The sequence below is a fragment of the Falco rusticolus genome, chromosome 4 (assembly GCF_015220075.1).
Source record: "Falco rusticolus isolate bFalRus1 chromosome 4, bFalRus1.pri, whole genome shotgun sequence".
NCBI classification, from domain to species: domain Eukaryota; kingdom Metazoa; phylum Chordata; class Aves; order Falconiformes; family Falconidae; genus Falco; species Falco rusticolus.
In genome coordinates, this window is record NC_051190.1 from 36,887,726 (window position 1) to 36,910,539 (window position 22,814).

The 22,814-nt window shown below is 54.3% G+C and overlaps 1 protein-coding gene across 1 annotated transcript in view; it reads right to left on the bottom strand.

The window, feature by feature from the left end:
* The window catches only part of ANKFN1 (ankyrin repeat and fibronectin type III domain containing 1), a 41,284-nt gene that overhangs the window by 17,223 nt on the left and 1,247 nt on the right, over positions 1-22,814 (bottom strand). The gene's annotated exons all lie outside the window — the stretch shown is intronic.

The window sequence follows — 22,814 nt, forward strand, 5'->3', positions numbered from 1 at the left end:
ACAAAATCTTTTCTCCACTCCGATTTTGATTTCTACTTTAAATAGCCATGATAAATGTGTACAAGTCACTAGGAAAGCTGACATCTTTTGATGGCTTCCCAGAGGGAGGGACTGCCCCTCTCCCTGGAGCTGTGACCCTCATATCCCCACCAAGACCTCATCCCCAGCAGGCAAAGTCCCCGGCGAGCGTGGCCGTGCTGCTGCGTGGGGCTTTTGCCCATGAGTCATCCCTTACAGCACAGAGGGCTTTCACTGGCGTCAAACATCTGATCCCCCTCTTGCCATAGCCTGTGGCACAGTTCCCAGACAAGGAGCATCAGGGCTAAAGAGCATTTAGCACAACTACACTTAACACAGTTTCTCTCAGTTTTGACTTCATACCGCTGTGTCTAAGGTCAGATATTTAGGGGCAAGGTCTCCCCTGTATCGCTTCATTGGTTAAAGATCAAGCAAGGGGTAAGCGTGATAAAAAGCACAACAGTTGTCTAGAAGGTCATGCCAAAATGCTACCACAAGGCTGTGCCTGTGATGCTGATGTTTATAAAGCCATCATCAGGAGGCCGGATATTAATAACAACCTCACTACATGCTCTTCATCTTCCCGATTTCAGATTAGGCACAGTGGGCTGCAGGAGGCCTTTCGTGATTTTACCTTTTATTACTGTGATATTTAAAAGCAGAAAATGATGAGGAGGTTGGCTCCTGCCAACCGCTCCTCTCACTGGCTTCAGCTTATGGATTTAGAGGTCCTGAGCGTGGTCCAAGCCACGGTGTCAAGTTGCTGCCCTAGATTCCTCCAGAGACGGGCATTATCTTAATGTAGGGCTTTGTGGACCAGACAGGCAGTGAATACCAGCCACGTGAGCTTCAGCTGGCAAGGCACCCGGAGCAACCACAGGGAGGCTGGGGAGATCTGTGCAGTGGGGTCCTGCTGGTTCTGGTGGGGAAGAAAGGGAGCAGCTTTACAGCAGGAGGGCATCACCATGGGGGGAGAGACCTGCACAATGCAGGGAAGGGCTAGAAAACCAGCCCTGGGCTCGCTGGGACTTACCCAGCTGTGGGCAGAGTCTTCAGCTTACAGATGTGGTAGCCCAAGCACCTTGTATTTCGTTGTTGACGTGGAGCAGCTCCTGGCATGGCTGCTACTGGATGCTCCTCATACGGCACATACAAGCCTCTACAGATGGCATGCATAAGATTCCAGCTATCAAAGGTGTGGAAAAGCATCACACAGCTCTGCTGTCACTGGTGGAGCCAAAAGCCACCCATGCCTGTGCAGGCAGGTCACTCTGGCAGGAAAAGGCAATCAGGAAGGCAAGTCCTGACCCTTGGACCAAGCCCAAGAAGAAAAGTGCTATTGGACACACTTTGGAAAGAGAAGTGACTCGAGAGACTCTCCAGCAAAACCTTTCCCTTTCTCTTGTGTTTAAAAGCTCCATGCTGACCAAGTCCTCCTCTCTCCACCTCCAGCTGCTGCTTGGTGGCAAAGGCAGCTCTTTTAGCAGGCTTGTCAACAAGATGCCTAATTGTACTGCAGTTCCCCTTCACCCAAGGGGGCAACAATGTGCTCCCACATCAGGAAAGGAAGGAAGATCTCAGAAGTGCCTCTCTGGAAGCCGGAATAGACCTTGCTGTAGCAGATCCCTGCTCCCTCCATGCCTGCAGAATCAAGGCTTAAAAAAAGGAGTGGTACTTTGGAGCAAAAGCATTTTGAATTTTTACTGTAATTATCAAATAAATCACCAATTAAAATATATGGCGAATGACCCAGTACAGGCAGGCTACACAATTTAAAGAAAGTTCTCTCAAAGATGGTAGAAACAGAGGCAACATAGAGAAACATCTCACTATTTCCCCTCATCTGATCTGCTTTTAATGAGAAGCGAAGAGATGGAAATTACTCAGAGTTCAGGAGTGAACATCTATCTATATTAAACCAGCTGCCCCAAAGATAAAAGAGTTTCCTGCCCTGTGGTTATGACTCATCCAGACTCAGTGAAATAGTCTTGATTTATCTAGAACTAAACTTTGCAGTGGAGCAACTGATAGCCGAAAACAACACCCACAGACAACATGCCCTCAAGGTACAACCAGCCAACACAGGCAGCAAAGCCCCATCCTGCAGGGAGGTGGTAGGACAAGGGTCCACTCCCCTGCCTTTATAGTGTCAGTGCAGCTGAACTAAACTTATCTCAACTACAATCAGTTGTTTCTAATAATTTACCTACCTACCGCAAACACAGCAGCAGGGGACAGGTGCTTTGCCTGCCCCAGCAGTTCCATTTTCTGGTCATGGGATGTGTTTGTGACCATCAGGGAGATGGTGTGGCCATCAGGTCTGTGATGCCATAAATCCCTATATAGCAACTCTGCCATCCTCTCCGTAGAAAAGGCTGAGGTTCTGCAAAAGGATGTGTTAGGGATGGCCAGACCCACCTCATGAAACCTATGTAATGAGGATATTTTTTAAAATTCACGTGAGGATAGATGTGCAGAAGACAACTTCTTTTTATCCTTCTTTCTGCAACAAACACAAGCTGGGTAGTTTATAACGTTGTGGTTCCTGCATATGCTGGGTTTTAATGTTTCCAACACTGCAGATCTTGGTCTAGTAAACAGTGTTAATAATTGTTGTAAGTATATGATTTTAAGTGCATTTTGTTTAAGGGTAGGTGTAGCCTCTCCGAGTCTTGAGCAGAGAACGAGCCCGTGTCAGACAGGGCTGATCCATCCTGCCAGTGGAGCCCAGAGCCCCGGTGGGCTGTAAGGAGCCCTGCTCGCCCCGAGCCCAGCAGGACCTGGCTGTCCCTCCCTGAGCACCCATGAGGAGGGCCCACACCGGGCACCCACTGCACCAGATGTGCAAACTCCGGGGAGACTTTGCCCTCCCTGCTGCCACATGCTCCTGTCTCAGGGACTAGAGGCACCTGGACAGGCAGGCAATGATCGTCCTCAGAGGCTCAGAGGTCACCAGACTAGATGTAAGGAAGAAACTTTTTACGCTGAGGGTGGTGAGACACTGGCACAGGCTGCCCAGGGAGGTGGTGGATGCCCCGTCCCTGGACACATCCAGGGTCAGGCTGGACAGGGCTCTGGGCAGCCTGATCCAGTGGAAGGTGTCCCTGCTCCTGCAGGGGGGCTGGGTTCCCTTCCAACCCACCCAGCCTACGATTCTATGAAGTGGCTGGTGGGAACCATGGTGGCCGTCCCACACCATCTCCCACCAGTGGGAACCCAGGCTGTGAAAAGGCTCATGCGAAAGCGATGCTGCTGGTGGTGGCGATGACCTTCCAGCCAAAAACTGAGCCTGCCTTGTCCCTGCCGCCCCCCACGCTGGCTGTGGAAAGGATTAGCTCATGGGTGCCTGCCCGTGCTGGCAGCAAGAGGGCAGACTCCAGCTCGCAGCGGCAGACATGAGCTCAGCACCACGCTCCCGTCCTCAGGGTTGGTGTGGGTGGCTGTCACTTCAGGAAGCTGCTCCCCACCGTCTGCAGCCTGATGCAGCGGAAAGAGAAGGTGCAGGGCTCCACGCATGAGAGAAAGGGAGCCCGAAGGGTGGAGGATGAATGGTGTCAATGCTTTGAAAGGACAAGGCTTGGGGTGGGGGAGGAGGAGAAGGACTGGGTCCTTGCAGAGCTTGTAGCCTCACGGCACCGTGGATGTCAGTGGTACGTTAGCACAAACTGCCAGGGATGCTCTCCTGAACTGCGGTCCGATTCAGTCCATAGGGTTATCCAATGAAGGAACAGGACAGGAGCAGCCTAAAAAACAGTTATGAGGGTAAGCCAACCCAACCCCACCCCACCAACCTCACCCCAAAGCGAGAGCTTGCATCAAGAGACTGGCTGGCAAGGTCAACATACAGGCTGTTTCCAAAGACATGAGTGTGAAGTTTCTTTCCTTGCCTGAGCCCACTCAGCCCGCCCCCACGGGCAGGGCCACGCTCACCCTGGGTGCACACAGGAAACCAGATGCTACAGCCACTAACACCTGACACTGATCTATCCGCAGCAGAGACCAGTCAAGCTCCTAACACGGCAAGGAGCCCCTCTCGGCTCATAGGGACATGAACCAGAAGCACAGCGTCCAGCACGAAGAGGAGCTGCTGATGCACTCCCATTTTCCACTCTTAATGCCTGAGTATAAGCAAATTTTCAGGACTGGTGAAACAGAGATTGGATCCAAACCAGAGCATGACTAGGGGAGCCCTTCCAAAAGAGTGGGATTTCATAACCCACCAAAAGGCACACTCGAAACTAGGACAAAATGCTGCGCTCGGCATCCCTGCAAGGCAGCAGGGCTCACAGGAGCAGCCTGCACACCAGTTACCCATCCTGAGGTGTGCAGACCTCAAAGGTATTTAAATATTGTTCAGTGACCTGGCCATGCAAAGATGGAGCAAAATACTCCTGCTCCACGGAATCATCTGCGTGCCTGGAAAATGCACTTGCATATTGAAACCTGGGTCCGGGAAAAAGCACCAAACCAGATCCAGGGCTTTGTTTGTTTGTTTCCTACAGATTTTCTCTTTTTTCCCTACTTGGCAAACCCGCTGCATTTTGTTTTGAATGGAGTCTAAATGAGCGTGCCTCTTTTGTTTAGCAATAACAACTAACTTATATAGCTCCTGCTCCTGCCAGTACATTTTTGTTTGGCTCCACAAGCCCAGCGCTCTCAGTGCAACGCTTGGAGCAGCTCAGCACGATGCAAGACCAGAAGCTGCTGCACAGCATCCAGGTCAGTGCAGAGCCTCCCGAGCCCCAGGCACTGGTCTGGTGATGCTGGTATGGCTTCACGTTGTCTCTGCTGTCTCCATACCAGGCACACCACGGTGCATGTAGGTGCTTCTTGGGGAGCTCATGACCCAAAGCAGCTGAGAATGGACCCCATGGCCCCACAGCCCACTGCGTCATGGCACAGCATTGGATTTGAAAGCCGACTCCCAACAGATCAGTACCAAACATACTGGAGGAGAAAAGCGCATCCTGGGCATGATCTGCAACATCCCGCCAGCATTCAGCACCCTGTATCTCTGCAGGGGAAGAAGTGGAGGATTCTCCCAGCGAAGCAGAGGGGTCAGTGTCACACCTGCCATCCAGGCTGTTCCCTGAATCAGGAGGCTTTTGCAGCCCTTGGGGAATGTTTGCGCTGGGAGCGCAGCAGCTGCAGCATGTAGTAAGGACCCCCTGGGAGCAGGCCTCACTCGGCTGCTGGAGAGGCTGTGGCAGCAGGGAGGCATGAGGCTGGACATGCGATGTCCCACATCACAGGGCCAGCTGGTGAGGCAGTGGTGTCCTTCCAAGGTACGGCCACATTGCCCAGTGCAGCACAGCAGGGAAGAGCCTGCCTGCATGGCTTGCCCCCACTGCACCTCCCTCCTAAATCACAGGCTCTGAATTTGGGAGAGACGGAGACTTCAGGACTCCAAGGGAGGTTCGGAGCCAACCAAGTAGATCACTTGCTGACAGTCTGTGGAGGCCTCCCATAAAACACCCTGTGTCTGCAGGCCCAGTGGTACATTTGTGGGAGGAAGGGAGCAGAAACGCTGGAGCAAATTCTACTGCAACACGATAATGCTGCTAATGCTGCTGCTTCTTTCTCTCTCTTTTTTTTTTTTTTTTAAATTAAGCATCCTGATCATTGTTTTTAAGTGAGTCCAGAAGGAGCCTGTGGCTCAACCCCCAGTTAAAAGATGACCAAAATCAGGCTTTCAGTTCCTCAGTCCCCCGTGACAGTCTGCCACCATGGTTAGGACTTCTGCCACGTGCACACTGCAGTCACAAAGCAGCACCATCCTGGCTGTGCCCACACACGTGCATCCCTCCTGGGTAGCTCCTACCCTGCTCGCACACACACCTCACACAGCACCGCCAGGACACCGGGGCGCTTCTGGTCAGGAACCCTGATAAGAGACAGTGCATGATGGTTGTCTCTCTAGCCAAGGCAGATGATGCTGACAGCACCATCAGCCCATGGGCACCAGCCTTGAGCTGCTCTGAAGGTGGCACTGGCTGGCACAGCCTGGCTCCGGGCACCCTGAGTCACCCCTTGCGGGAGGGGAAACAAAATCTCAGAGGCTCATACAGGCTCCAGTCGCAGACCTGGGTCAGAAAGGAGATGCTGGAGGGGAGAAGTGATGTCCACAACAGGCCCTCAGCTCTGCACCCCAGCCCGGCTCTGCTGGCTTCACTGTTTCATGAGGATTTACCCCAGCAGAACTCCTGGCCCACCATGTCTGGAGGCTCACACCTAGAAAATCAGCTTTTCTGCTTTTGCACTACCAAATTACTGTGGGGATTGAACTAAATGGGTATGTACATTACAGACCGAGGGTGTCCCTTGCCTGGAGGGTTTCAGGGGACACTGCTCAGGGTGCAGCATCTCCCTGTCACCAGCACCACATGTCCCTAAGGCACCTCCCAGTGCCAAAAGCCCCCAGTCCCTCCCCATCAGCATGGCAGGGGGGATGGCATCTCTGCCTTCGGAAGCTGGGCTCAGCCCTGGGCTCCCACCTCCCAGCCAGGGTAAACCCTCCTCGCTGCTCCCCACAATGCCAGCCTTTAATTGCTGCTTGACATTAAGTATCTGAGCAAGGAAGTCTTGGGTAAATGTTCTTGCTATGGGAACACACAGTGCTGAGTCTCTTTAATTACATTGTTTTTGTTTGGCTTTTTTTATTAGTTGTGCTGTGGCTTCCCCTCCCTGACAGGCCAGCAAAGCGCACGCTAAATATGGCCGGGTTTAAAGTCCGCCGTGAAACTCGAACCGCGGCACCAGACTGGCTGGACTCGGTGCAAGCCAGGGTTACGGGACATGCATTCCAGCCGCCTGGGTCCTGCTCCGGCCCCACACCCCCCTGTCCTGCTCAAGCACCCGCCATCGAAGCAGCTAAGAGCACAACCACCACGCTCCGAAACACCTATGCAACCTCTTCTTCCTCACCTCACTCAATCCTGCTGGGAACACAGCCTAACCCTTTGCTCCACGGACCCCAAGCTGCCCCATCTCCATCGTACACACATCACTTCCACATTGGTCCCCATCCCACCCTGTCTCCATCATACCCATCATTCTGCACCGGTCCCCATCCCAAAGCGCCTGGCCCTCACCTGCTGAGCCCACCTCCAAGCTGCCCCTCGGGGCCAAAGAGCCCTCTTCCCACCGGCCATGCTGCTTTCATCTTCCTCTGCCTCCCTTGTTATTTTAAAGGCATTCCAGAGGATGCTGTCAGGCTTGGATGTGGTTTGGTTGGGTTGTTTGTTTTCATACTGGAGGTTTTATGATCGTATTGGGAACAAGCCCTAATTGAGCTGCAATTCGGATTGCAGTCCGTGGGTATTTGTTTCATTTTTGGAAGGGCTTAAACAGCAGCGCAGCTTAGGCTGAAGAACGCATTTGGTTTTAACTGGAACCTGATGGAGACAGGACTAAGCAGAATGGGCTGCCCCAAGCTGTGACTGAAGCTCATGGAGAAGCCCTGCGTGGCCGCCCCGGTGCCAGGTACCCATGGCAGCAGCAGGCAGCGCCAGGAGCGACCACACACCTATGACCACCCAAAACCCTGCTGCTGCTGGGCAGGAGGCAGATGGAGCCAGTCCTCCAGCGCCAGGAGCCAAGCACGCAGCCCTGGGGCCTGGCTTGGTTGGGGTTTGCAGCTGCCCTGCAGCCCCCTGAGCCCTGCAGCCCCCTGAGCCCTGCAACCCCCTGCGTCCTGCAATCCTCTGTGTCCTGCAACCCCCTGCGTCCTGCAACCCCCTGCGTCCTGCAACCCCCTGTGTCCTGCAACCTCCCTGCACTCTGCCACCCCTGCACTCTGCAAACCCCTGTGCCCTGCAACGCCCTGCACCCTGCAACCCCTCTGCAAACCTCTGGCCCTGCAAACCCATGCCCTGCAACCCCCTGCACTCTGCAAACCCCTGTGCCCTGCAAACCTCTGCACTGCAGGGTCTGTGACCTTGTGCTTGCCCAGCACCCCAGAGAGGGAGCTCAGCACCGCTGCCCAGGCTGCTTGGTCCCTGTGGCTGGCTGGGTGCTCCTTGCCCAAGCCGGGACTTGCCTCCAGACCTGAGCTGCTTGCAAAGACCAGGCAGCAGAAACGGACAGGACCTAAAGGTCAGCACCCAGACTGCCCTTCACAGGATCTACGTCGGTGTCAACTTCTGCTGACCGTGCCCCACAGTGACTGCCAGAACTAGCAGTTCAGCCCAAGCACCCAAAATGTGCCTGATGCTTCTGGCACCAGCAACCAGCTGGACCTTTGCAGGTAGGGACAGGAGGACAGATGGATTTTCAAAGCACAGAGGGACCAGCTGAGCACCTGCTCTGCATTACAATGGTGTTTCCTCCCTTCTTCCAAAATCTCACAAGCCCGGATGCTGAAGCAGGTCTACAGCGCTCTGGAAGCCACCCCCGACCTGCTGGCACCATCCCGGCTAAATCAGACTTCCGCATATTAAAAGCGGATAAGCAGTAGGGACTCACTGCCCCTCTTTCAGGAAGAAATCCTATCGCTGCTTGGCCTGCCAGCAACAAGCACTGCTCTGTGCCACAGATGCATGTGTGCAAACGCTTCTCAGGGGGTATCAAATGCAGAAGCTGAGTCATACGACGCCTGGTCTCAAAGATCACTGAAGGTAAAAGGAGGGAGAAAGAAATATCTCTGTGGGGTCACAGGCACCCAGCTGGAGCAAGTGGATGCTCAGTGTGGGGATGCTCATGTGGGCAACCAGGGCCAGGCTGTCATGCTGTGAGGAGGGATGTAAGGCCACATTCATCCAAGACTGTTCCTGTCCCCTCGCTCAGGTGCTGACACCCACTGCTTGGACAGGAGTGTGGCAGGCTGCTGGTGAAGCTGCTGTGGCAACACCAGCCTGCGCAGGGCCAGCAGCTGCATCTGAGACTGTCCTGATGGGAGAAGGGGCCACGGGGGCCGGTATGGCATTGCCCCAGCCCCTCTGAGGGCTGCCGCTATGTATCTGCACCACAGTGAAATGCCCAGGACCCTCCAGCAGCCAGGAAGAAGCACTAATTTGTCTTCCCCCATGATGGCTCAAGCACGCGTGGGAGGGATCTTTAAGCCCTTCCAAAAATGAAACATGCGTTTCAGCATGGCCTCACACCAGGGTAACATTCCACCCTGCCTCCTCCTCACCCCCACTGAGACCCACTGGGGCTCTCTCCCCTGACACTGGCTCCTCTGCACCACCATGCCTGGCTCATGGGATGCTGGGGCTCCGCAGCACCCATCCACCCAAGCCGCCCACTATGGTTCAAAGGTTGGCTCAGCTCCTCGCTTTGCTGGAAACAGGGCTCCTGGGAGCCGCATCCCTGCTGCCTGGCCCTGGGGCTGCAGCTTGCCCTGCACGGGGGCATAACCACATGCCGTGGGGGTTGAGACCTACAGACTCATCACAGCAGTGAGAGGCAATCAATTTGAACCCAGGCCTGCGAGGATGACAAGCAAATCCTTTAACCTCCTGCGCCACCTGGTGCCACCAGGAAGAATACACTAGTGAGATCCGGCTTTCACTGGAAACCACCTCTTCTCCAAAACCATGAAATTGTAGAAAATTGGCCCAAGAAAGACTTCTGGAGGTCATCCAAGCTCAGTCCCCCATACCTGTGGCTGGTCTCCATCCTCAGCCAACTATAGCCGACCTGCACTTCACAGCCCTCCAGGGGACGTCCCCAGCCCATCACTGGGATGTCCCTTCTGGTAGGAACCCACCTCCAGTCCATCACCCTACCCAAGCCATCCAGCTAGACAGGGACCAAGATGCTCAAGCCACTGAAGCTGCACGATGGAAACCAGCTCCGCTGGCTGAAGACTTCCAGAGCTGCACCCAAAGGGGTTATAAAAGGCAGGCCACAGACATTGATCTCGGCAGGGAGGAGGAGACGACGGCCAAGATACAATGGAGGAACAGACAAACGCACACACCCGGCTCCAGAGCTGCTGCCCAGCTGGTAAATGTTACTGGAGTCAGAAAACCCCTCTCCCGCTGGAAGGCAACCAGCAGGAGCCAGCCAGCCGTGCTGGGCACACTGGCCGCTACCCACAGGGTGTCCCTGGCACTGCTACCAAGAACAGCCACCTCCCTGTTGGGGATCTCCTTGGACTGTTGGTGGCGTGTCCCAGGCTGGCTCCCCATTTGGCACAGCTTTGTGCCAGGATTTACTCCCAGCTTGCTCCACAACCAGCTCCCTGCCCAGCACTCACTGGGGTCTTCTCTGACCAACCCCACCACGTAGCCCTGGTGCCCATCTCATGCCAGCACCACCCAATGCAATGCCAAAGGAGTTGGTTGACTGCCATCCAACGACAAAAGCACTCATTTGTGCCAGAGCCAACCTTCCCTTCATGCATCTCCAGTGGAGTCAGGGTCGAAAGGCTGCAGTCCAAGAGAGGAAGCCAACTTTCTTTTGCCATTTTGCTAGAAAACACCCCACAAATGCTCGAGCACTCTTGTAACAGCACTAGCTGGGGAGACCTCACCACCAGCCCGGCCTCCTTCCAGCAGAGGTTTGCCTGCTGCCTCCATCAGACCAGAGCTTTCCCACCTCAAGCATCATTTTATCCTCCCTCTAGCTGAAGAAAGCTTTGAGATATTATCAGGTAGATAAGCTCAAGCTGAGGATAACAGAGCCTGTGGAGGAACTGTCAGAGCCCCCAAGATAGCAAGTAGAAAAGATTTCCACCCTACTATAAAAAAGCAACGTTAAAAATCATAGTAATCATCAGGTCAGATCTCCAGTCATCATGACACTCTAATCCATTCATGTATCGATGCAACCAGTGCAAAGGCCCTTTCCTGAGGTCTCACAAAACATGGGAGCACTGGGAAATGCTCTCTCCTCTCATTGAGTGTTGCCTCAGCTTCTCCTGGTCCATAGACAAGATACTACCCAAGCTGACCTGAGCTCTGTTCCTCGCTCTGCCACTGAGGGTGAGAGGCAGGTGATGCCCACAGCCAGTGCCTCAGCTTCCATGCATGGGAAATGGAGATAAAGACAACGTCATTTGTTGTAAAGTGCTTTGAAACTTGCCAGTGAGGAGCACCAAGCAACTGCTTGGGCTCCTTGCAGTCACCAGCCTGACCTGGACTCGTGTGAGCAAGGGGATGCCTCCAGAGATGGGAACAGGAGGTGCTGGGTGCAGCTGGAGAGCAGCGGGTGCAGTGGCCAGAGTCTCTTTGCAGCTGGGGACTTTAGCAGCTAGCCTGTGAAGAGCTCTTCCAGACATGCACAACCATGCTTTCCACAGGCTAACAATTTGACCAAATCCGTGTTGATTTCCACCAGGAATGCACCAACCCTGCCAAATTTCAAACCTTTTTTCCAAAGCGCAGAGGCACCAGAAGTCCTCAAACAAAGAGACAGGAGGAAAAAAAAATAAAAAATGGCAAAGCTACCATTTCCCCCCAATCTTCTGCTGAAACTTGGCAGGGTGGGGTGGGGGGTGGGCGGTGAGGAGGGGAGAGTGAAAGTTCAGCCTGAGGCAGAGTGAGCATGGAAAAATCCAGCCCAAACAGTTAAAGTCTGGCAAAGGTATAAGCAAACAAACTTCCGCTGGAAAGTGTTAGACAGCCTTAACAACAGACGTCTGCTGGCTCCATCTGCAACCAGCACGTCGGGTGAGAGGTGTCCTCCTCGCCCCTCCATGGCAGCACGCGAGGATGACTTCGCTGCAGCACAGAAGAGCAAGGGCGGCAGGGGCCAATGGCTGCAGGGGGCCCTGGAGGTGGGAGGTGGCAGCATGAGGTGAGAGGAGACCACTCCGACCCCAGCACCTCAGAGATGTCTCAAAGCACTTAGGAGATTCCTGTTCACATTGTTACACAGAGCAGGACCTTCAAGCCAGACCTAAATAGCTTGGGCTCCTCCATCACCAAGAGGCTGTGAAACATCTCACAGAGTTGGTGGCCCCAACCCAAGGTGGGTGCTGGTGTCTCCTTCCTCCCCCTCACTGTGCCCTGAACAGTGAGAGATGGGGCCAGACGTCCTCACTCTCCTGAGACACTCTCATCATCCAGTGAAGCTCCTCACCTTGCCTCTCCTGGCTGTGCACTGCAAGACAGCTTCCTCAGGACCAAGATGCCCATGGACCTGGAAAGCCACTCCAGGTACCCACTGCATCCTGGCACACGCTGGCCTGGGACGCCACACCTTGTCCCTCATGTTAACACGGGCTGGCTCAGGCTGCAGTCACACCTTCCACTCTACTGTGCCAACAAGCCCTCAGCCCAGAGGGTTTCTCTCCTCCATTACCCCCGATTTTTCTGGTGACAGACCAAATAGTGTGGCGTGACACAGACACAGAAGCTAGCAAGCGTGATCCCCAGGTGAAGTGTGGGAGCGGGACAAGGCAGGCAGATTTAACTCTTACCTCTGTCACAGACCACATGGGTGACCTTGAGCAGGTCACTAAAGCCAAGGTGCTGCAATGGGGTGCCCACCATCCCCACCAAGACCCGGGAGAGCAGCAGTTACGGCAGCATGGTCCCAGCATAGTCCAGGGACAGCCTTGTCTGTCTGCTGGCGTTTCTACCCAGGGTGAAGAGCAACTGCTCAGGCAGCAGATACCTCCTCCACGGCACAGCAGGAGGATGAGATGAGTGTGCTGGTGCATGAGAAAGGCAGCCTTGGGTCCCTGTGTGATACAGCATCCCGCTCCTGACCTGCCTGCATCGTCAGGACAGAAAACGGCCGCAGAAACTTCATGAGTTCACGTGAAGTTCACCCGAGTGGAGCTCTGCTCCATAAGCAGAACTGCTTTTCTGCCTGCCACGAGCCTTCCAGAGCTTGTGACCAGGGCAGAGCAGGGCCACGAAACCGCTGGGAGGATGAGACCTCTTGGCAGCATCAGCATTCCACCTGCACAGAAAGCAGGCAAGCACTCCACTGGGTTGTCCACCCCACGGAGCTCCAAGAACATGCTCATGGCTGAGGTTCACTCAGACACCCCCTTGGCCAGGCAGCAAGACACCACGTGTAGACAAGGAAAGCAGGAGCATTAGCCAAATGTCACACCAGCCTATCTGTGTCCAGAAGCAGCCTCCTTGCTTCCCAGCACTTGGCCCACTGCTCTGCAGGATTTTGGTGCACAGAGGAACCCTGCACAGCTCTCCTAACGCAAGCACCTGCCCGGCGCGGGGCACAGCGGGACTTGGCTCCGAGCTGCCCCCGAAGCCCGGCAGCGCTGGCAGCCCGGCTTGCGGCAGGGAGGCTGAGCGGGAGGTGGGCTGGCTGCCCACGAGGGGCACGGGGCAGTGGCAAGGCACCTTGGCAGTGTCTTGGCACGTGTTAGACCTCAGACGACCTGCTTATTCACCAGCAGATGCATGCTTCACCCGGCCTCACTTTCTGACGAGGTCCAGAAGCAGAGCAGTCCCTCCCAGCAGCAGAAACACAGCCAAGCCCCACCGGGCTGCCCCTGCCCTCGGGGCTGCTCCTGGCCACAAGCAGCAGGGGCTGCCCCCCTGGTGGCTGTCCCCTTCAAGGCTTGGTCTCCTGACATAGCCAGGCCTGTAGAAAGGCTGAAGGCTCTACCACACAGCAGGAACGAGCACCCTCTGTGACCCCCAGCGCACAGTGACATTTAAACCCAAAAGAATTTGTTTTTAAGACATTACCTGCCTGGACCTCCCCAGACCTAGAAAAAGTTGTCTGCCCACCTCTGCTCCTGCCACTGCCTCTGACCAGAATAACTACCACCTCTTCCCCAGCAAAGATGCTGATGAAGGAGAACACCATTTGAGGAGGGGAGGAAAAAGGACTGACTTTTAGCATCTGCTTCCTGGGCAGAGTAAGTTCCAGCCACCTGGGGTGCCACACGTGGCACAGACACCTTCATCTTGGTGCTCTTCGCTGAAGTGGTAACATAAACTAACAGCTCCAGGTGGGGATCCCAAGCTTACAAACCCTAACAATAAAGCTCGACCTGTTAGCTCCGAGCTCAGAGCCAGCCCCCATCATGTCCCTGGGGGTGGGGGAATGGGTTTGCCAGCAGAAGACCCCCGTTACCAAGAGTACTGATGCAACAGCCAGCTCCTTCAGCAGGAGATCTCAAAGCTCTTGAGAGAACAGGTCAGTGTTTCTATGCTGCTTTTAAAGAGTGAGAAACCGAGGCACAAACAGAGGCAGAGGAGGAGCCTGAGGGTGGAGAGGAGAAACAAGGCTGCAGGAAGAGCTGAGTAACCACACTGCCAGATCTACCTGCAGTCCCTGCCACCTCAGAGGCTGCAACAGCTACGCACTCAGAAACCTGTAGGATTTGCACAGGGAACATCAACTCAACCAGCCACAGCATCCCACCAAAGGGGATGATGGCTCCTCTTGGGGCAGTGGGCCACAGCTGATCCTGATAGCGCCAAGAAGAGATGTTTCTTGGAGCTCTGCTCAGCTCAGCAGCTGCTCTGGTGGCCATGCTTAACAAATGCTACCACATAATGCTGTACGTTCATGTCTCAAAGCTCCGAAACAACATCTTTTCACAGCAGACCATCAGTAAGGAGCCTGCCCTGACTTTAGGCAGGAGAGATTTGCCTCCCAGCTGCTAACTGGTGAGCCCTCACAGGCTCATTGGGACAACTGTTGGATGGAAACCAGACTCTGAGCAGACCGGGAGGGGGCTCAGGTGAACCTCCGCACCATGGGCAGAATGAAGACCATGTGCAGTCTCACAACGATGCTGGTGGCTGCTGCCAAGTGTCCAGTTCCACTTTGGACAAAGCAAGGCATGAACCTTGTCTTTTCCTGGCCCCCAAAACTGGAACTTTAATCTCATCTGCACCATTTTGCACTGCCCACATAGAAAAACCTCCTCCACACTGCCCAACAGCTCTTTGTGGTGGAAGATCTTCATCTGATTGCAACCCTCCCTGTTCACAGTGCAAATAAAGGCAAGGAAGGCCAAGTGGGATGAGGGGAGGAATGCCCCTGGGGAGTGAGCTACTGCAGGACACACTGGAGTATATGGACAAATATGGGAGGAAATCTGGAAGTGAGGACCAGAGGGGAACATATCTCCTCCCTGAGCTCCATTAGGCATGAGGCTCAGCAGATGCGAAGCTCACTTTGGCTCATAGGTCTCTGAGAAGCAAGCAAGCCAGCAGAAGAAAGGTGGGTAAGAGGGATGGGTGTGAAGCAAAGAGATGGGGAAGAGTGAGTGTGCAGGCAGTAGGAAAAACTCAAGCAAAGAGGGAAAGAGATCCCATCACCCCCGAGGACCTGTTCCTTGGTGTCCTGAGTGTCCTGGGCTGACTCCTACCTCCAGTTGGTCCTCCCTGCTGAGCGCTGCCCATCCTGGCAGCATCCAAGTCAGTAGGTCCAACATTGACCTGGCACTGAGAAGCGCTCTCCAGGAAGATAAACAGGAGTTTTCTCAAGGTCTGGCAGGCAGAAGCATCTCAGCCAGTAGGAAACTATCTAAGAGCAGAGAAAACCCACGCAACAGGGACTACCACTGTTTAAGGGACAAGGGAGGATCAAAAGTACTCAAATACCTTGCAAGTGCCAGCTGTCAGGACTATCTGGAAATGTTGATGCTTCTGTGTCTCCCGACCCCAGTGTCCCCAGCAGCATCAGTAGCAAGGCCGGCGATCCCTTCTGCTCCCAGGAAGAAGCTGTCCCCAGGGCTGGGGGAGGTGCAGGCTGGCAGCGTGGGGGCTGGGGCAGACTGCCTGCCTTGCTGGGGCTGCTCCAGACACACAACTTGTCAGTACTGCCCTCCCCTGGGTGCAGATCGGCTCACCGAGAAGCCAGGTTCAAAGCTGGCAGGTCCTGCTAGCGGTAGAAACCAGAACTATTATTGCTATCCCTACTGAAAGAAATATATGGAGATACTTCTTGTGTGCTGGCTAAGAGGGCTGGGAGAGCAAGGACCCTCCAAATCCAGTGTATGGGAATACCAGCTGGTGTGGAGGACCCATGGCCCCTTCAGGAAGGGCTTGACTCACACTGAGATTCAGACATTCATGAGGCTTCCCTTTCATACCAAGGACTGTGGCATCTCTGCACTTTACCCCAGCACAACCGTAGGGCTTGGGCTGCCTGCTGTACAAATCCAGGCAACGGGCACCTGGGCATGGACACAGCCATGAAGAAGAACCTGTGGAGATCCTGCAGGATGAAGAGTATCTTCCACATTCCTCAGCAGGGACCAAGGCATCCACCCTGCTTTGCAGATCCAGGCCATGGGAAGTGGAATAGAGATGGCGAGAATAAACCAAAACAAATCAGGCAAATGGACTATTTGAGAGAAATCAAACTGTGCTCAGGATAATGGAAATGCTGCACTGGAAAATAAACTTACTGGGGTTTGGAGATATCAGCTACCAGCAGAGGGAAGTGGCCAGAATAACACATCAGCACGATATTTTAAATTTGTCTTTTAAATAAATGACATTTGCCTCCTGTGCTATCAGTGAGGAAGGGATCTAGCTGAGGGCTCTCGTCCCAGACAGGGAGAACCTGGAAATCAGTCTTCTCTGAACATTTTCCTTCCATCACTTTCTCAGAAGGCTCAATTTTTCCTGCTGGAGTGACATGAGAAACAAATGCAGATGGGACTGCTGGAGCCTGTGGCAGCAGGTCCCAACACTGCACACAGAGAGGATCAGGCCCTTGGTCTTCTCCCAGCCTCTCCAGCCTCATCGTAATTGCAAGCCAAGTTGCCTCTCTGCAGACAAGGAGAGAACCTGGGCTGATGGAGGCTTGTGGCATCAGGAGGGGAGGCACAAGTCTCACACAGACCGTACAGACTTGGATAGTCCCTGACTTCCCCCACGCTGCCCTCTTCCCCCCACTGCGCCCATGGGACGGGTGCTCCCAGCTCACTGCCAGTGCTGCGGGGCAGCAGAAGTGGAGCTGCACAGACCCCAGCTCCTCTGCCGTTGCAAGCCCTATCTGGGCTAAGGACCAGCTGCAGCAAGCATGCTGGTATCACCACGAGCAGCAGTTGCCCTTGAGCCCCTCTCTGTTTGCAGGCAGTGAGGATAAAAGGCAATTTTCCACAAATAAATTATTCCTTTCAAATGCTTTCCTAAAGGCAACCCCAACTTTCAGGGAGATATTTTGCAGGCTCGCTCCTCCCCATCCCCATCAGTGAGTCCCTCACAGTCACTGGTGAGTCACCGTCCCACCAGCTCGGGGCGGGTGAGCTCCTGCTCTCCCCACACACCAGACGCACTGACTGTGGCCATCCCCAGCATGCCAGGGGTAAAGCCAAGCTCTTGGACCACATTGCCCCATGTGTAGTTTATCATCAAAAGCTCTGGAGCTCCCTAAGCGTTGTCCAACTTGTCCACGGAGAGGTGTCGTGGGAGGGTGGGGGGATGGCAGCACCAGGAGCATGCAGCTAAGCCCCCACCCTGCCCTGGTACAGGAGGGTCTCCTTGTTCACTGGGGCTGCAGCTCCACTTGCCCGCATTTATCGCCTGTAAACCAACTTCTGAATGGCCTGCTGGTGGCAACGTCCATCTGCCATGCCAGGGGGAAGCTCAGGTTGCCTGGAGCCCTTGGGCAAGGGGCCCTGCTGTGGGCTGGCTCCCTGGGCAGCTGGGACACCCCAGCAGACCACAGCGCGGTGTGGAAGTCCAGCTCCCATACAGCTAATTCAATAAGTCACAGATACCATGACTTCATAAGGCAGAGAGGCTCCACAGCTATTAGGGGAATTGGGAGCAGGGGGAGGAGGAGCTGAAATGGAGAAGGGATGGAGACGGGGAGGGTGGAGAGGGGGAAGCTAAGACAAGCAGCAGAACAAAACATCCCATAAATCATGAGGAGCTGCTGAAATACCAGAACAAATGACCCCATAGCTTGGCCATTGTTCCCGAGTGAGGGCTTAAAGCGCTCCCAGTCGAGACAAAGCGCCTCGCGTTTCGTTTCAACACCATGCTGGCCCATCCAGGACCTGTGCTCAGCACAACCGAACTGGGGGCGGCTGTGTTTCAGCCCGGACCGATGGCTGGGACTAGTGGAATGGGGGAGGTGAAGCTCTCGGCGAGGCAGGCTGCCCCACACCACAGCCGGTGCAGACACGGTGCCCACATCTCAGTCTGCCCAGAGCATCCCTTTGCTTCCAGATGCCCACACACATCCCAGGTGCTGGCACTCCTCCTCTTCCGCTGAAAGGCCCAGGGACTGGTTGTCCTTCTTATTTTCCCTTGCTGAGGCTAAAAGCTTCCTTGGCTGGGAAAAAGAAGGGGCTCCAAGCCTCCTTTTGGACATGCAGGTTAAGTTAGGAGTAAGACAGCTTGGGGAGGGCTGTGAAACCCAGAGGAGCTCTGAGCCCTCTATCTTTACAGTGCTGCTCCTCCTGGCCTCCCAAAAAGTTGCCGACAATTCACTTTGTGCTGGTTCCCCCTGGCACACAAGTGACTGTCAGGCAAAGAGTCCTGGGGAAAGCACTATACAACCGTAGACTGCTATGATGGAAACAGCCCAAGCCTCTTGTCGAGCTCTGCAAGCAGCAGCCCGACAGTGCACTGGCTCAGGAACAGTCAGACAGATCAGCCGGCAGCTCAGCGCATCCCTCGGGCTCTGCAGCCCCCTGGGACCATGGCACTTGTGTACCAGAGGGCGAGGAGCCTGCCTGTGGACAAGTCATCCTCACTGCCTGCCCACATCAGCTGGCAGCAGCCGTGGAAGAAGGCTGAGCAGTGCCAGGCACCTCCACGGCATGGATTTCATCCCCCAGCACAGCAATTTAGGGATAATTTCCACACCACACGAGACCACTTAAACCCAAAGAGGAAATTCTCTTACATCACAAAATTTTAAATAACTTTCATGAAAACACTTCTGTTAAAAAATTTTTGCTTTACAACCAACTCAAAACATGGGGCAGAGAACAGCCCCAGAGCTGCACGTGCCACCTCTGCCAGCCCCATGGTGCCAGTGAGGTTCCCACACTCGGCAGCTGCGACTTCTGCCTTCCTGGCACCACCACTGCAGAAGGACACCCGCCAGCTGTCACATCCAGCCCTGGTGCTGGGACGTCATGGGAAAACCAGTCTGCACCTTCCCATCTGGGCAAGGATGGTCGGCACTGGGGGCTGCGGAGCAGGCAGGTCTCCGCACATCCCTCTCTTCGGCATAGGAGAAGCAAAGAGCTGAGATTCTGCAGCGTGCCAGGGGTCAGGCAGCAAAACAAGATGCAGGCAGGACTGAACCCAAGCCGGCTGCCTGCCTCTAACCACTAGACAACATGCTCCTGCCAGCGCTGCTTCAACAGCTCGTGGTGGGCAGCCAACGAGCAAAACTGAGATAATGGGATGGGGGAAGTGAGGAATGTACTACATTTTTCCTGAGCCACCATGGGAATATGCTATTCTGACCATGGATCGCAGGGAGGCTGTCCGACATGAAAAACTCATGGAGTCCAAGTAGAAAAGGCAGCAAGTAGAAGTAAACAATCAAGAAGAAAACAGAGAGAAAATCAGGGTGAACAAGAGGTGAGTATGGGGAAAGGAGCGCGGCAGGGAAAGTAAGCAGAGGAACAGATGGGAGAAGGAAAACCAGACTGAGAGGTAGGAAAGGAAAAAGTAGAGACAAATGGATGCCAGGAAGACAAACCTACCAGGGCTGGAACTGCCGATGAGCACCAGAGCTGGAAGGATGCAAGAGGGGGACAGAGGTTCCCAGGCTCCACAGGCACAAGAGTAAAGCAGCGGAGAGCAGTCTTTTAGTGGATTAGGACTCACTCAAGAGGGAAGATAAGCGTGGATTATTTCTCAGGTGACACGCACATGAGGAGAGGGGGCTCTCTTTGCCTCAGTTCACCCTAACTGGGGAGAAAAGGGATTGCTGGTGTTTCAGGGTTGCTGTAAGGACAGCAGGTCTCCACAGGAGCTGCCAGCTTTCATCTTCATTCCCAACAGCAGAAGGTGGCGAGCTTCAAATAAAGAGTGCTTTTGTCTCGCACACCTTCATGCTATTTAGGCTTTGGAGCTAGATTAGTATCACAGACTAGCAGAGAGCAGAGCTTTAATAAATCAGACCCCAAATCCTTCCTTGCCTCAGTTACCAGTTTTTGCCTCATTTGGAGCTGAAGCGGCCTCGATGCCCTGTGAGACACAGCATGCACCGTCCGGCAAAGAGGAGGAGGAAGGAATCAGCAAACCTAAATAAAACCAGACATGAGCAGCCCCAGGGTTTCTGCCCCAAGCTTGGGAAAGCCTGGCACTACCCCGCTCCCTGCGGTGCTTCTCTCTGGGCACCTCCAGGCAGCAAGACACCGGCTCACAGGGGCAATGGGCTGAGGTGGTACGGCACATTCATGGGCCCTAACACTGGGGACTTTGTGGTGCTGGCTTTAAAAAAAAATAGCCTAAAAAAAGCCTAATAATGAAGTATTTATTTCAGTAAACAACATATGAATGAAAGAAGTGTTTTCTCAATACTTCACTTTTTCCCTGCCTTCCCTCCCTTCCCCCCTGCAATTTTTTTTAATAAGTGGAACTAACGAGGCTTCGCTCACTGACGGCCGAGTTGGGGAGCAGGACCGTGCTCTGCTTGCCTGGTGCAGCACATAAACACGTGCCGTGCAAATAAAGCCTGCCTTGTGCCCGGAGAGAAACGCAACCCACGAGCATGTCCCACCCGGCAAGCAGGGCAGATGTGCTCAGACGGATGCATGGACTGCGAGACCTGTGACAGGAGCAGCCCTGCGCCTTCAGGTAAGCAGCGCGGGACACTCAGCACCTTCTTTATTGTGGCAGTGAATAACTGCACCTCCTGGCCCACAGAGGTGCCACTGCCTGGTGACCCTGCCCCAAAGGGCTTCAAGGTCCCCAGCAATGGGGAGAAGGGCCAAGGGGAGGTGAAAGGGTCTGTTGTCCCCATCCTACCTGGCAGCGCTCAGTGCGGGGGACACAGTGTCAGGCAGATCCTGCGGTGCTGTACAGCTCTTCCTCTTCTACCTCAGCTTCATCCAGCCCTACCTGAGCACCTGAACAACTGGGAATTCTGGAAAACTAGCTCAGCTTGCCCTGCATGGGAATGAGAGGTAAGGATGCTTTCCACTATGGCAGAGACACGAGGGGCTGGATTAACAGTGCCTTGGTAGGAATTTTGGGCAGAAAATGCTAAATGCTGCTCTGGACTGACACCCAGCTTTTCAAAGCAACAGGCACTGATGATGTTTTGCTTATAATCTCTATCTCCTCCTTGGCAACAGGTAACAGCAGGTCCAGGAGCCCTGGCTTGGCTTCAAGCCTTGGGATTTAGATGGGCAGGATTCTCAGAAGCCACTGATTTGGGAAAACACAGTCCATCACTTTTCTATCCCCCTCCTACCTGCATGGGATGAACTGAACCCGCCATCATACGCAGTGTGAATGTTCATCTTCTGCACAGAGGCAGGTAAAATAATGCAGTGGTGACCTTGGTTTAAGCTTATAAATACATACAGATTTGATGCACGTAGATATTTGCTCTGAAAGCCAAATTAGGCATCTGTACATAAGCCATGCTTTCTGTTGGCCACAGTGCCCAGCAGCCTTGCCTGCAGCCCAGGACCTCCCATGCAAGGTGCAGGGCGAGCAGGGGCAGCAAGACCCATGGCTCCAGAGGCCCTTCTCCTTTGTGCAGCAGCCCGGGGACACTTATCCTGCTATAGTGATCACAGATCCCTGACGACGTACAGGGGATGCAGAGAAATGATGTTTGACACCAGGGAGAAGGCCACATGCCCCCTTTGCAGGAGACAGCTGCAGAAGAGGCTGGTGCTTGCATGGGAAAAGCCTCCAAGTGCCTCCCCAGGCAAGCGTGCATGTGTGAACCAGGCGCATGCACCGCTGGCACGCGTGAAAGCCTGCCTGCAGCATGCCCGTGCTGCCGGGGAGGCAGTGCTCCATGCCCCGTGCACAAGTGCCCCCACCACTCTCTGAAAATCAGGCTGTGTGCATGTAAAAGCCCATTAAATACCTGCACTGCAACACTGCAGCTAGCACAGCCCTTAGCTGTCTGCTGAACCACGGCAGCAGCACCGGGGAGAGGATCAACAAGCGCACTGAGATGGGCAGGGAGCAGGTGGTGGGCAGGGTCCTCCCCCTGCTGCTGCCCGCCTGGCTACTTGTCACTGCAACCCACCGGGTCACCCCTCCTCTGTGCCTGGCCAGTGAGTGCCGGCGAGCCCCAGCACCCTGGCCCACCCAAGCTGGCTGCCAGGTCGGGCATCTGCCCCAGCACAGGACACCTCCAGCCATAGATAAATCCCACGACTGCAGGGCAGTCATCTTCCTGCCAGCCAGACCAGCCATGCCATGCCCCTGAGGAACAATGACATCAGGTCCTTCTCTTTCAGGCCTCATGCTTTCCAGCTTGATCTCCGGTGCAATGGCACGTGGCAAACTGAAGGCAAAGGCCATTCCTGCCCACCCAGAGCTCAGCTCCAAGCTGGCTTACAAACCCCCTATAAACCAGCATCATCTACCGCTGCTGTGGAGTCACTGCTCTACAAGGTGCTTTGCAAAATAATACAAGATAGATGGTTTCCCCCAGGAAAATGTTACAGATTGAGTGAAAATGTACCACAAATACACCTTTACACTGCAGGGCTAAAACGGGGTCTGGGGGCTTCAGAGAGACATTGAAAGGGAGAAAAGAGATTCACTGACTTCTCTGACTTCTTTATTATGAATAAAGAGAAACACTGTTTTTAGTGGGTTCTTTGCTTGTGTTCCTATTCGGTATTTCACAAATTCACATGTTTGTCTGTTTACAAGATTTACAGCAATTGCAGAACAGCTTTCCTGATGACATCGTTTCGGCAAAGGGAAGAAAGTTGTGCAACTGGAGAAGAAAGCTAT